Source organism: Rattus norvegicus, chromosome 3, assembly GCF_036323735.1.
Source record: "Rattus norvegicus strain BN/NHsdMcwi chromosome 3, GRCr8, whole genome shotgun sequence".
Classification (NCBI taxonomy): Eukaryota; Metazoa; Chordata; class Mammalia; order Rodentia; family Muridae; genus Rattus; species Rattus norvegicus.
The window spans coordinates 23,230,916-23,241,880 of NC_086021.1; the positions used below are offsets into that span (position 1 = coordinate 23,230,916).

The following is a 10,965-nucleotide window of genomic DNA, read 5'->3' on the forward strand; positions in this document are numbered from 1 at the left end:
CCCTAACATCCACATGACAGACCACAGTCATCTGTATTCCAGTTGTAGAGGACTTGACACCCTCTTCTGGCCTCTAAAGGCACTGCATGCATGCCATGCAGAAACATACATGGCACGCCAAAACATACACATACACACACAAACACACACACACACACACACACACACACACACACATATAAAGGAATTTCAATCGTTTCCTTTAGATTACCCACTTTGTTGTTTTTTCAACATGCTTTGCTCTGCTTGGCTTTCCCTTTGTTCTGCTTTCTAGCTTTCTGAGGTGTAACATGAGGGCTGATGTATTGCAGGCTTCCAGTCAGGACTGCTTTCCATTTGAATGTATTGTGATCCCATTTGCCCTTGTCTCTGGATCCTGTTTGGTTTCCGTCAAGTTGGTTTTCCTTGACTTATGGATTGTTGAGAAGAGTGTTGTTTAATTTCTACATATTTGTGAGCTGTCTCTCTCACCATTCAGTTTTAGTTTCATGCTGTTGTAGTCAGAAAAGAGACTTGATATGATCCCACTCTTCCATAATCACCGCTGGAATGTGCTTCGTGTATTATCACATGATCTGTGATGTTCCCTATGTGTGCATTTGCAAAGAATACTTGTAAAACCCACTGTTTCTCCCCATGGTTAGGTCATCCATTTGATGATGGAAGTTTCCTATTACTGTGTTACATTCTATGTTCATATCTATTAATGATTGCCATATATGTTTGGGTGCCTGACAATGGAGACACACCCACACCCCCCCCACACACACACACATGCACATATCTCAAATGCATTTGACTTGTTGCTGAAGTAGCCCATTTGCATTTTGTAATGATCTGTTTCTTTCTATCACAATGGAGTGTTTGACTTCTGCTCTATTTTTTCTTGGTGTAAGTGACCCGTCCAGCAGGTCCAGTTATTCAGGGTCCCGAAGAGGCCTTCTACCTGTGTATCAAATGGGGGTGGTGAAGAGAAGAAGGAGGCCAAGCAAAAGTTCTGTTGTCAAGGTCTCGTTTATTGGGGTGAACGTTACAGCTTTTAAGGTTTTCAGGTAGGGGGAGTGTCCTTAGTGAAACACAAAGGATGGAGGGAGAAGGGCATTCCAGCAGCGAGAGCAGAAGGTGAAGAGGTCATGCGATGGAGACGCTGGAGATGTCTGGTGTTTGCTCAGACTGAAACAACCTGTGAATGTTATCTTCCTGTGCCGTAAATTCATGGGAGAGGCTTTTGTCCACTCTCAAGACTTATGACAGTCATTTCAAGGTTGAACATCTGTGGCCATGCAGCCAAGAGTCACGTAGACACTTTGAGCCACAAAGCGTCCAGGCCCAAATCCAATACGGCTCCCTACATGTAAGTATAGCTACTTTGGATTTTTGTTTTCCATTTGCATTCACATCCCCCTTTTTTTTTAAATGACAAACACCATGTCAAGAGTCTATTTTAGCATCAGCCTCAGTGGTGAACACTTGCCTAGTACATTCTAGGTCCTAGGTTCAGTTCTCAGAACCACAAATTATGATGGTAAGGACAAAGAAAATACTACAAACTTTCCTTCATTTTAAAAACTACCTAAACTTAAAATTGTCTTCTTCTTTGCAGGACATGGAGACTTCAATGATTTTAATCTGGAGGATGCACTGAAAGAAACTTCCTCAGTAAAGCGTGACTCAAACAAACAAGTCCATCAAGCAAACACAAGTGGTCGGCCATGCACCACACTGACAATCTTGCCTTCAGAAAAGTACACGCATATGAGACTAGCTGAACCTCCATCTACCTGTTTGTTCTGTTGTGCAAGGCTTGTGTCGTTTTGTCATACGTGTGTCATCTTCCTTTTACATTTAGAAAATTTCATAATTTTCATTATGTTGAAACCACAAGAGAACATGCATCTGCCTTCACCTTTTTTCTGCTGTACAAAAAGAGAACTCCGACCCGTTTCATTCCTCTCACTGTTTTGTTTTGAGACAGGGTCTCTTGATTTAGCCCGAGTTGTCCTGAAATTCTCTGTGCCGACAAGGCCGGCTTTGACTTGGGTCCGGTACTAGAGCAACAGTGACTCTTGGCCACTGATGTGCATTTCTAGCTTCAGAACCCATGACTTTTTATGATTCTTCAGTGTGATCCCCACAATGGCCTCGGGGACCTATACCGAGACCATTCTCACGATATGACTTCTATAAACCATAAAGCAGCCACTGTGTTTTACAATCTGCTTCCTTTTGTCCTCCCTTCTCCTTTAAGAGAACCACTTTAGCACCACGACTAGAAGGACAGGAACAACCAGAGCCCCATCAAATCCAGCAGGTAATGAGGTGTGGGAAGTGAGGAGGCCAGACTCACCTGAGAAGGGACACAAGGAGGGACTCGTTAGGACTCCATCTGGGACAGGGTCAAAAGGAGCCGTGTAGAATTTTTAGCTGCACGTATGAAAAGTTAGCAAAGGCACCCATGTGAATGTTAGATTTAATTCAACAGAATCCCATCTGGTTGGTCACTGTGCCTTACGTGAAAGCCATGCGTTTCCACTTCCCTATTGCTTTGGGTGACGATGGCTGCCAGAATCCAGGTACAGGAGGCGGAAGGGGTGAGCTGAACTTGACTTAAGCCCCAGCCTATCCCCATAGCTCCCAGGTTAAACATGAGCCATTCATAGTCGAGCAGAGTTGGGCAACCTGAGGCCTAAGGAGAAGTCTTCAACGAAGATATTCAGACGTTTTCTTGAAATTCTCTAAGTTTTTGAAGATCTCGGGAGAGTTTGTGTATGTGGATCACATCTATAAATACTTCTCATCTGATAGAACTAAAAACTGATATTAATCTGAGGAAAATAAAAAGCCATATGCATTGACATATGTGGTGGGTTTTTTTATGAGAAATAACTGTGCTTATAAGGTGAAAACATAATTTAGAGTAATGAATGACATTATTTTATATTTTTTCTGTAATGTCTGGCTTCAATAGAATGCATCTGGATTCTTTGTGTGTGTGTGTGTGTGTGTACATGTCTGTGTCTGTGTGCGCCTCTGTGTGTGTGTGCATGCATGTCTGTGTGTGTATGTTTGTGTGTCTGTGTGTGTATGTGTGTGTGTGTGCATGTCTGTGTGCATATGTGTGTGTGTTTGTGTGTATGTGTGTGTGTGTGTGTGTGTGTGTGTGTGTGTGTGTGTGTGCGTTACTGTGAGACAGACCTAGGAATCACTATGTAGAACACACTTTACTAGACAGACCAGACTGGCCTCAAATTCACAGAGATCTGTCTACCTGCCTCTACCTCCCCACCCCCCGACCCCTGTGCTGGGACTACAGATGTGTGTTACCACTCCTCCTGGATTTTTAATATCTGCATCTGGACTGAGCAGTTATAAGTTCCTAAGGTTCAGTACAACATGCGGAAAAAATCCAGACTCATGCAAATGTGTAGGAGAAAAGGGGAAAGAACTCAATGTGCTTTTTTTCTTTAGTATTTTCTTATTTATTTATTTACTCCCTTTTTGTCCAAATTGCTGCCAGTTTCCCTGCTCCCTTACACAGTCTCTCCCTCTATCTCGCCCCTTCTCCTAAGAGAGGGTGGAGCCCCCAGGGTATCCGTCGCCACCCCCCACCCCCCACACCTAGCTGGCACATCTAGCCTCTTTGGGGCTGGATTCATCCTCTTCCACTGAGGCTGGTAAGGTAGCCCAGCCAGGGAAACAGGATTCACAGGCAGGCAACAGCTTTAGGGACAGCCCCTGCTCCAGTTTGGAGCCAACGTGCCCAAGCTGCATATCTGCTACACATGTGTGGGGACCTAGGGCCAGATGTGCATGCGCCCTGGTTGGCAGTTCAGACCCTGAGAGCTCCAATGGTCCAGGTTAGTTGACTCTGTTCATGGTCCTTTGGAGTCTGTGACCTCTTCTGGTCCTTCAGACCTTCCTCCAGCTCTTCCATTGGACTCTCCTATTCTTTGAATGGATCATTCACAGTTTGCTAGCGCTGTGCACTGGTCACTTGGAAACACTGATACCCCAAACAATGCACAATGTAATATATTACAGAATCACACCGATTCCTGTTGCCACCTATCTCATTGAACAAAGCGTTCAGTAAGTCATACAGGGTGGCACCACCTGTAATCCCTGCACTGTGGAGGCAGAGGTGGGGAGAATACCAAAAGTTTGAGGATAATCCTGTTCTGTATTGCAAGTTCCAGGGTACTCAGGGTTACAACAGCAAGATCTCTTGTCCAAAAACAAATAAGCAAATAAATGATGAGTAAAACAATGATTTAAAAAACCACCTAGATATTGAAAAGCTGCTCATATCAAAGCCACCAGCAAGTTTTCGGAAAACTGTCTTAAATTCCAAGTTTCGTTACTGGCAGCAGATATGATCAAGGGAGGCTGCAGGGATAGTTCAGTGGTGCAAAGCACTAGTGCCTGTGTGGCAGCATTCCTCTTGGAGGCTCTGCGGGGGAGTTATTTCTCTCCTTTTGCCATATACATTCTTTGGCTTATGACTACTTCGTTCATCTTCAAAACCATGGATATGCCAGTGTTTCCTCTTTCAGTTTGTCTATTTTTCCGTATCTGTAGCCCAGGCTCATTTGAAATTTGTTATATAATTCAGGCTGCCCTCCAAGTCCTCCTCCTGAGTCTGCCTGTCAGATTCTGGGTTCATAGGTGGGCACTACCACACTTGGTTCTCATGGATCTTCTGTGCATACAGTCCTGTCACCTACAGACCGTTTTCAATATCTTTTCCTCATTCTTGCTAGGACTGCTGGTACTGCATTGAATAGAATTGGTAGCCTGGACACGGTTGTCTTGTTCCTCAGGTTAGAAGGAAATCTTTCAGTGTTTCCCCCTTGACTATGTACCCTGGTGACTCATCCTGTGTGGTCTTCATTCCGTTGGGTGACATCGCTTTCATCTTCGTTACTTTTCTAGTTGCTGTAAGAAAGCGCCAGGGTAGAAGTCGCTTAAGGGAAAGTTATTTTTGCCCAGTTTGAGTGATGATGGCGTACACTCAGCTCACTCCATCACCTGTGTACAGGCTAGGATCTCAGAACGAAGAACCATGTCATCTGCCGTAGGTGCTTCTTTTCAACACAGTTCACCGAGTCAAGATGATCTCCTACCATACTGCTGGAGGCCTCTCTCTCAGGAGGTTCTAGAACTCATTGAGTTGACAACTCAGGCTAACCACTCTAGCTTCTATGGCTGATATGTGGAATTGTCATAAAAAAGATGTTAAATTTTGGCAATTTCTCCTTCTATACCTAATGACATGATCAGATGGTTTTTATGCTTCATACTTTTAATGTTTAATGATTTAATTTATGTTGAGCAGTCCTGTGTCCCGGGCATAAATCCAGTTTTGATTATAGGGTGCAATCTTTTAAATATGCTGTTCATTTTCTTTGCTAATGTAATGTTTCCTTGATTTTTGCCTCTATTCATGTCAGTTTTGCTTGTTTTTGGCATTCTCCTCTGGCTTCGCGTGAGGGTTATGCTGTTCTCATGAAGTGAATTTGGAATTCTTTCCTCCTCTTCAAATCTGCAAGGATTTGAGAAGGATTAGCTTTCGCTTTTCTTTGAATTCATTTTTATAACCTTCTCTTACCTGGATATTTCTTTATTGGGAGGTTGTTAATTATTCTAATTATCATCCATCCATTTATATTTTGATTTTTCATAATCACCTTAATAGTTTGTGAGCTTCTAGAACTCTATCCATTTCCTCTAGCGTGTCTGATTTGTTGGAATACATTGTCCATTGTAGTTTCCTTTGTACCTATTTAGTATTAGTTGCAATGCCTCCTCTCCCATTTATAATTTTGAGTCCTTAGAACAAGTTTTGAATCTTGTTTTCTTTTCTCAAAAAGCCGACTCCAGATTTCCTTTCTTTCCTCTCCTCCCCCTTGTTTTTCCCCGTTTGTTCTGAGGAAAAACCTAGGACCTCTAAGTAAATGCATGCTTGCTTCTGAGCTACGCCACCAGCCCACAAGAACCTTAGCTCCATTAAAGCTTCCTGATGGTTTTCTTTTCTAGAATTCTTTGTCCTCCCTCCTTTCTACACATCCTATTCCTATGCCACTTCTTCCTCTTCCTCCCTCTTTTGAGACTGAATCTTACTATCTTGGCAAGCAGTCCTAGCTGGATCTCAAATGCCAGGTCCTCCCACCTCAGCTACCTGGATCTTAGCCGTGCACCAGGTGGCCTGCTCTTTCCAGCTTCGTAACAACTTTTCCTCTTATGGGCCGTGTTTCTGTTGTCGAATATCTGAACTCTTTACTAAGCATTCAATTCTGAAACACTTCCTTCTGAAAATTTAATGGTTTAATATTTAAGCAAATAGAACCTATCAATTTGCAGTTAGTTTTATATAAAATGAAACACATTGCTTTTTCTTTTGGAAGTTTAATTATTCCAGCACCTTTTGCTGAAAAGGTATCTTCCTCCCTTGAGTTGCTTTGCATATGTATAACAAAAATCACTTGAGCAGATCTGAGGTCTTTTGAGCTCTTCATTCTATTCTGTTGCCTGTATCTATCTGTCTGCCACATCTTTGATAAATGTTAACTATGAAATATTAGGTAGCGTGATTCATCCCACTTTATTCTTTTTAAGGTTTAAAAAAGACAATCTCAGGTTCTGGCTTCCCCAAAAAGTTTAGATCAAATTTGACTATTTCTGGAAAGAAACAATCAGTGGGACTTCTATAGGCTTTCATTGACCATAGAGAGTGTGGAAGCTGATGTTGCCAGTCTGGTGTGTTTTCTGGTGTGTGTCTTTATTTGGATCTTCTTGGTTTTATACCTTTAGGTTTACTTTACCTTTATAGTAATTTCCCTCACCTCTGCTTTAAATACTTTGCTTTCTGAGACACTGCTGAAATGAGTTCAGTAGCATCGACATGTAGTAGTGATGACAAGGCAGCATCCAATCCATCACTTACAAAATGCCACAGTAGTTCTCCTTTACTCTTAACCTGGGCCCCATGTGACCCCACTGCCCACGTTGGAGTGACACGCAGGAAGCACAGAGACAGAGACAGGAAGTGGACTAGTAAACCTTACATGTCACCTTCCAGTGACGTATTCCCAACAATTGGCCTGTAGGGTCATTTCACGTTTGACTACAACACCCATTTGTTTGTTGTTCTGTGACGGTGCAAGTGAGTTGTTTGGAAATCCTTATTGTTTTTTCTTTTCATTTCTTTCTCTTTTTGTTTTTGTTGTTGTTTCTTTAATGCAGGGTTTCTCTTGGCTGTCCTGGAACTCACTCTGTGGACCAGGCTGTTTTCAAGTTCAGAGATCCTCTTGCCTCTGTTCCTCGGAGTGCTGTGATTAAAAGAGTGCATCGCCATAGATCACATGAAACTCAAGAAGGATGACCAAAATGCGGATGCTCCACTCCTTCTTTAAAAGGGGAACAAAAGTACCGTTAGAAGGGGATAGGGAGGCAAAGTTTAGAGCAGAGGCTGAAGGAACGGGCCATTAAGAGCCTACCCCACATGTGGCCCATACATACACACCCACCGAACTAGATAAGATGGATGAAGCACAGAAGTGCAGGCTGACAGGAAGCGAATATATATTTTTTCCAAAATGTTTTCTGCTGAGTGTTTAGAAACTAGCTTTTTAGATCTTTGATCCACTTTAGGTTGATATTAATGTACAGTATAGCATGATGGTCAAATTTGCTTCTTTAACCACTTTCAGTTTGTGAAGCAGTTCTCTGTACAACACATAAATGCTAGCTTATAAAACAATTCTCTGCATATTACAGACAACACCAGCTTATTCATCTCTGGGCATCGTAATCTGCTGTTCAGTTCTTGCACTAACAGTGGAGGAAACCGTAGCTCAAAGGTCTCGGGGATCATCTAGAATTCCCTACTCCATGTGTGCAGCAGATCTGGGCTCATGTTTTAGCTCTGGCCAAGTGGTGAGATGTGGGTCTCTGGGTCCCCAACCTATGAAGAATGGTTAGAATCTCCCTCACTTAAACCTGTTCCATCTCTTTGCCATCTTTTTCCGTGTAGTCATGAGGTTGTATAAGAGCTTTAATAAGTACTAACGATGGATGGTCTATTCACGGTGTGACTTCCTTAAACTATGATATAGGTATGCATTTTATTATTATTTCTTTTTATTGCTGTTTTCCCTCCTACTGTCAGAGAGATGGGACCACATCACCACTACTACAACGAGAAGGCCCGGAACAACTAGAGCACTGTCAAATCCTATGGGTAAGACAAGCTCTCAGAGGAAAAAAGGAAGGAAGGATTTTCCACATCAGCTACCTGTTTCAGTGGGTATCCTAGTTTGTGTTTCTATGGTGATAATTAAACACCATGATCAAAACAAACATAGAAAAGAAAGGGTTTATTTTATTTGGCTTATGACCACCAGTGTAGGGATGGTACCTTCCACAGTGTACCGTGTCCTTCCCCACTGATCGATCACTGAGAAAATGCCTAACAGCCTGAGCTTATGACGGCCTTTTCCCAAACATGGTTCCCTCCTTGTAGATGGCTCTAGCTCATGCCGACATAAAAACTACCCAGTACAGCAGTGATTATCTCTTTTGTTCTGTGGTCCCTAGAACTTGATGGGTTTGACTTGGAAGATGCCTTGGATGATCAGAACGATCTAGATGGCCCCAAAAAGCCAAGTACAGGAGAAGGAGGAGGTAAGTTCTAGATGCTCAACATCACAGGCCAGTGCTATAGTTCCTGGTATGGTTTGTCTTATACCTGCAATGGCGTTGTGACACGTCCAGAGTACTGTAGATCTGGGTCAGATCTGGGCCACGTTGAGTTGCAGGAGAACCCCACAACAGTAGTACTGATATATTTTGGTCGGGATTCTCCGAATTATTGGGAATCTCAGTAACTATTGTCTTTGTGTGTCATATGTACCTCTGTTTATCATCTATATATTTAATTTTTTTAAAAAAATCAGTATTGTTCGTATAAAATGATAATACTAAACCAATACATATTAACATAAATAGCACATTGTATGAGTCTGTGTGTCAAAAGAAAAACAAATTGTCAGAGAGTGACATTATTTTATACTTCTTAGAAATTTCTAGAATGTCAATCTTGCTAGGAGATACCTGGATTCTCATATTGAGATATGCAGCTTGAAAGCTGTCCTCTGACCTACACACACACACACACACACACACACACACACACACACACACACACTTAAATACAATTAAATTCAAAAGGGTTTAAAACAGATATATAAATGAATAATACATTTTAAAAAGTGTTTAATACCTTTCCTCACTTAGTTCTCCTTTCATTACTTTTCTGGTTGCCCTGACCAAGTACCTAGCAAGCGAAGAGAAGAGGAAGGATTCTTTCAGCTTATCATTTTAGAAGCGATGAGACCCCGATATGACTCTGCTGCTCGAGTTGTATCCGCACACAGGAAGCAGAGATACAGAGACAGGAAGTCGGCTAGTAAAACCCAGATGTCACCTTCCAGTGATGTATTTCCAAAAGCAGGCCTCAAGAGTCCCAGCACATGAGCCTATAGGGGCATTTCACATTTGAACTACAACACCCGTTCAATGGACTTGTGCCCATTTGTAGTTTTCCAGCATTGCAGGTTAGTCTTTGGAAAACCTTGTTCTCTTATGGTTTATAAAAGTTCAGTGTAATGCTGTGTGCTATAATAAAAAAAAATCTAACTTGCTGCTAACACCACCCATACCACTGGAAAAGACTCACGGTAGCTTACAAAGGCTTCACCCGAAATCTTGTCGACAAGCACCATCAGTGGCTGTCCTGGACTGACGGATTCATTTCATTCAGTTTTAAGAAATGCTTCCCAAGTCATCCAGTTGATACGACATTCATTCTGCCTGGCAAAAGTGGTCTCATGACACAAAGCAGACAAAGCCAAGTAAGAGAAGGAACAGTGACACCAGGGGCTTAGCAAATCACCCCTCTGTCCTCTGGAATAGAGCGGGACAGCTTTAAGCACACTTTGCACACAGAGCATAGGACATTCAGGAAGATGTGCACTTAATCACTGAACTATGGTTAATAATGATTCTGCTTCTTGTATTAGTCATCTGTGATTGTGTTGCAGATTGTGAGAAAGTTGAGACATATTTTTGCAGAAAGACATTAAACTCCTTGGTTCAGTTAAGAAGCAGAGTCTTCTATAGAATCAGAGCCTCAGAGACCTGCCATCGAGGCAGGAGGATGGCGTCTCATCTGAACTTAATTATAGGATTGTATTTCTTCTCTCTGTGGTCACACAAACACTCAAGATGATTGGCCATTCTACAGAACATATACATCGGCAATGAGCTGTCTGAGGGGCCAGTTGAAATTTTGCCTACCCCCTTTCTTCCTTGTTCATTTCCCTCAACATCCTTCCCTTCCCTCTCTTCTTCCCCCTCCCCTCCTTAGTATGAGCACAAGGTGTGGTTCTGAGACCTTACATCTGCTGTGCCACTGAACCACACTCTCGGTTCCATGAAGAACACTCACGTGTCATGGACAACTTTGACTAATCCAAATGTTTGCTGCTGAGATTTTTTTCTTTTGGCCACTGAAATGTGTGGTTTTTCTGTAGGTTGGTCAGACAAGGATCTCGAAGATATCTTGGGAGGCAGGGGATACAAACCTGACAAGAATAAAGGTAGGAATGTTGCTTTGTTTGGCAACACATGGATTCTCCTTAAAATGCTAACCATCTGGCCGCCAGGTAAACATGTCACTCTCAGCCTCTGGCAAACAAGGCTTTGACATGTGCACCTGTCATGTGCAGTGGGCTCTCATTCTTGTGGGTGGGGGCTCATTTGTGAGCCATCCTGGGATGCTACCCATTTGCTCTGTTGCTCTTTAAGCCTGAGCTGGTATCCCCACTACCTAGGTGCACCTCATAAGCCAGTCTTCCATGCAGTGCGAGGGTTCAAACTTAACATGGCACACATTTTAAAGAATCC

The 10,965-nt window shown here is 42.6% G+C and overlaps 1 long non-coding RNA gene across 1 annotated transcript; it reads left to right on the top strand.

The window, feature by feature from the left end:
• The first annotated feature begins 4,854 nt into the window (after window positions 1-4,854).
• LOC120101886 (uncharacterized) lies at window positions 4,855-10,743 on the top strand. Its single transcript, XR_005502917.2, has 3 exons — window positions 4,855-8,239; window positions 8,596-8,682; window positions 10,593-10,743. It is a non-coding gene; the product is annotated as an uncharacterized LOC120101886 (long non-coding RNA).
• The last annotated feature ends 222 nt before the right edge of the window (window positions 10,744-10,965 follow it).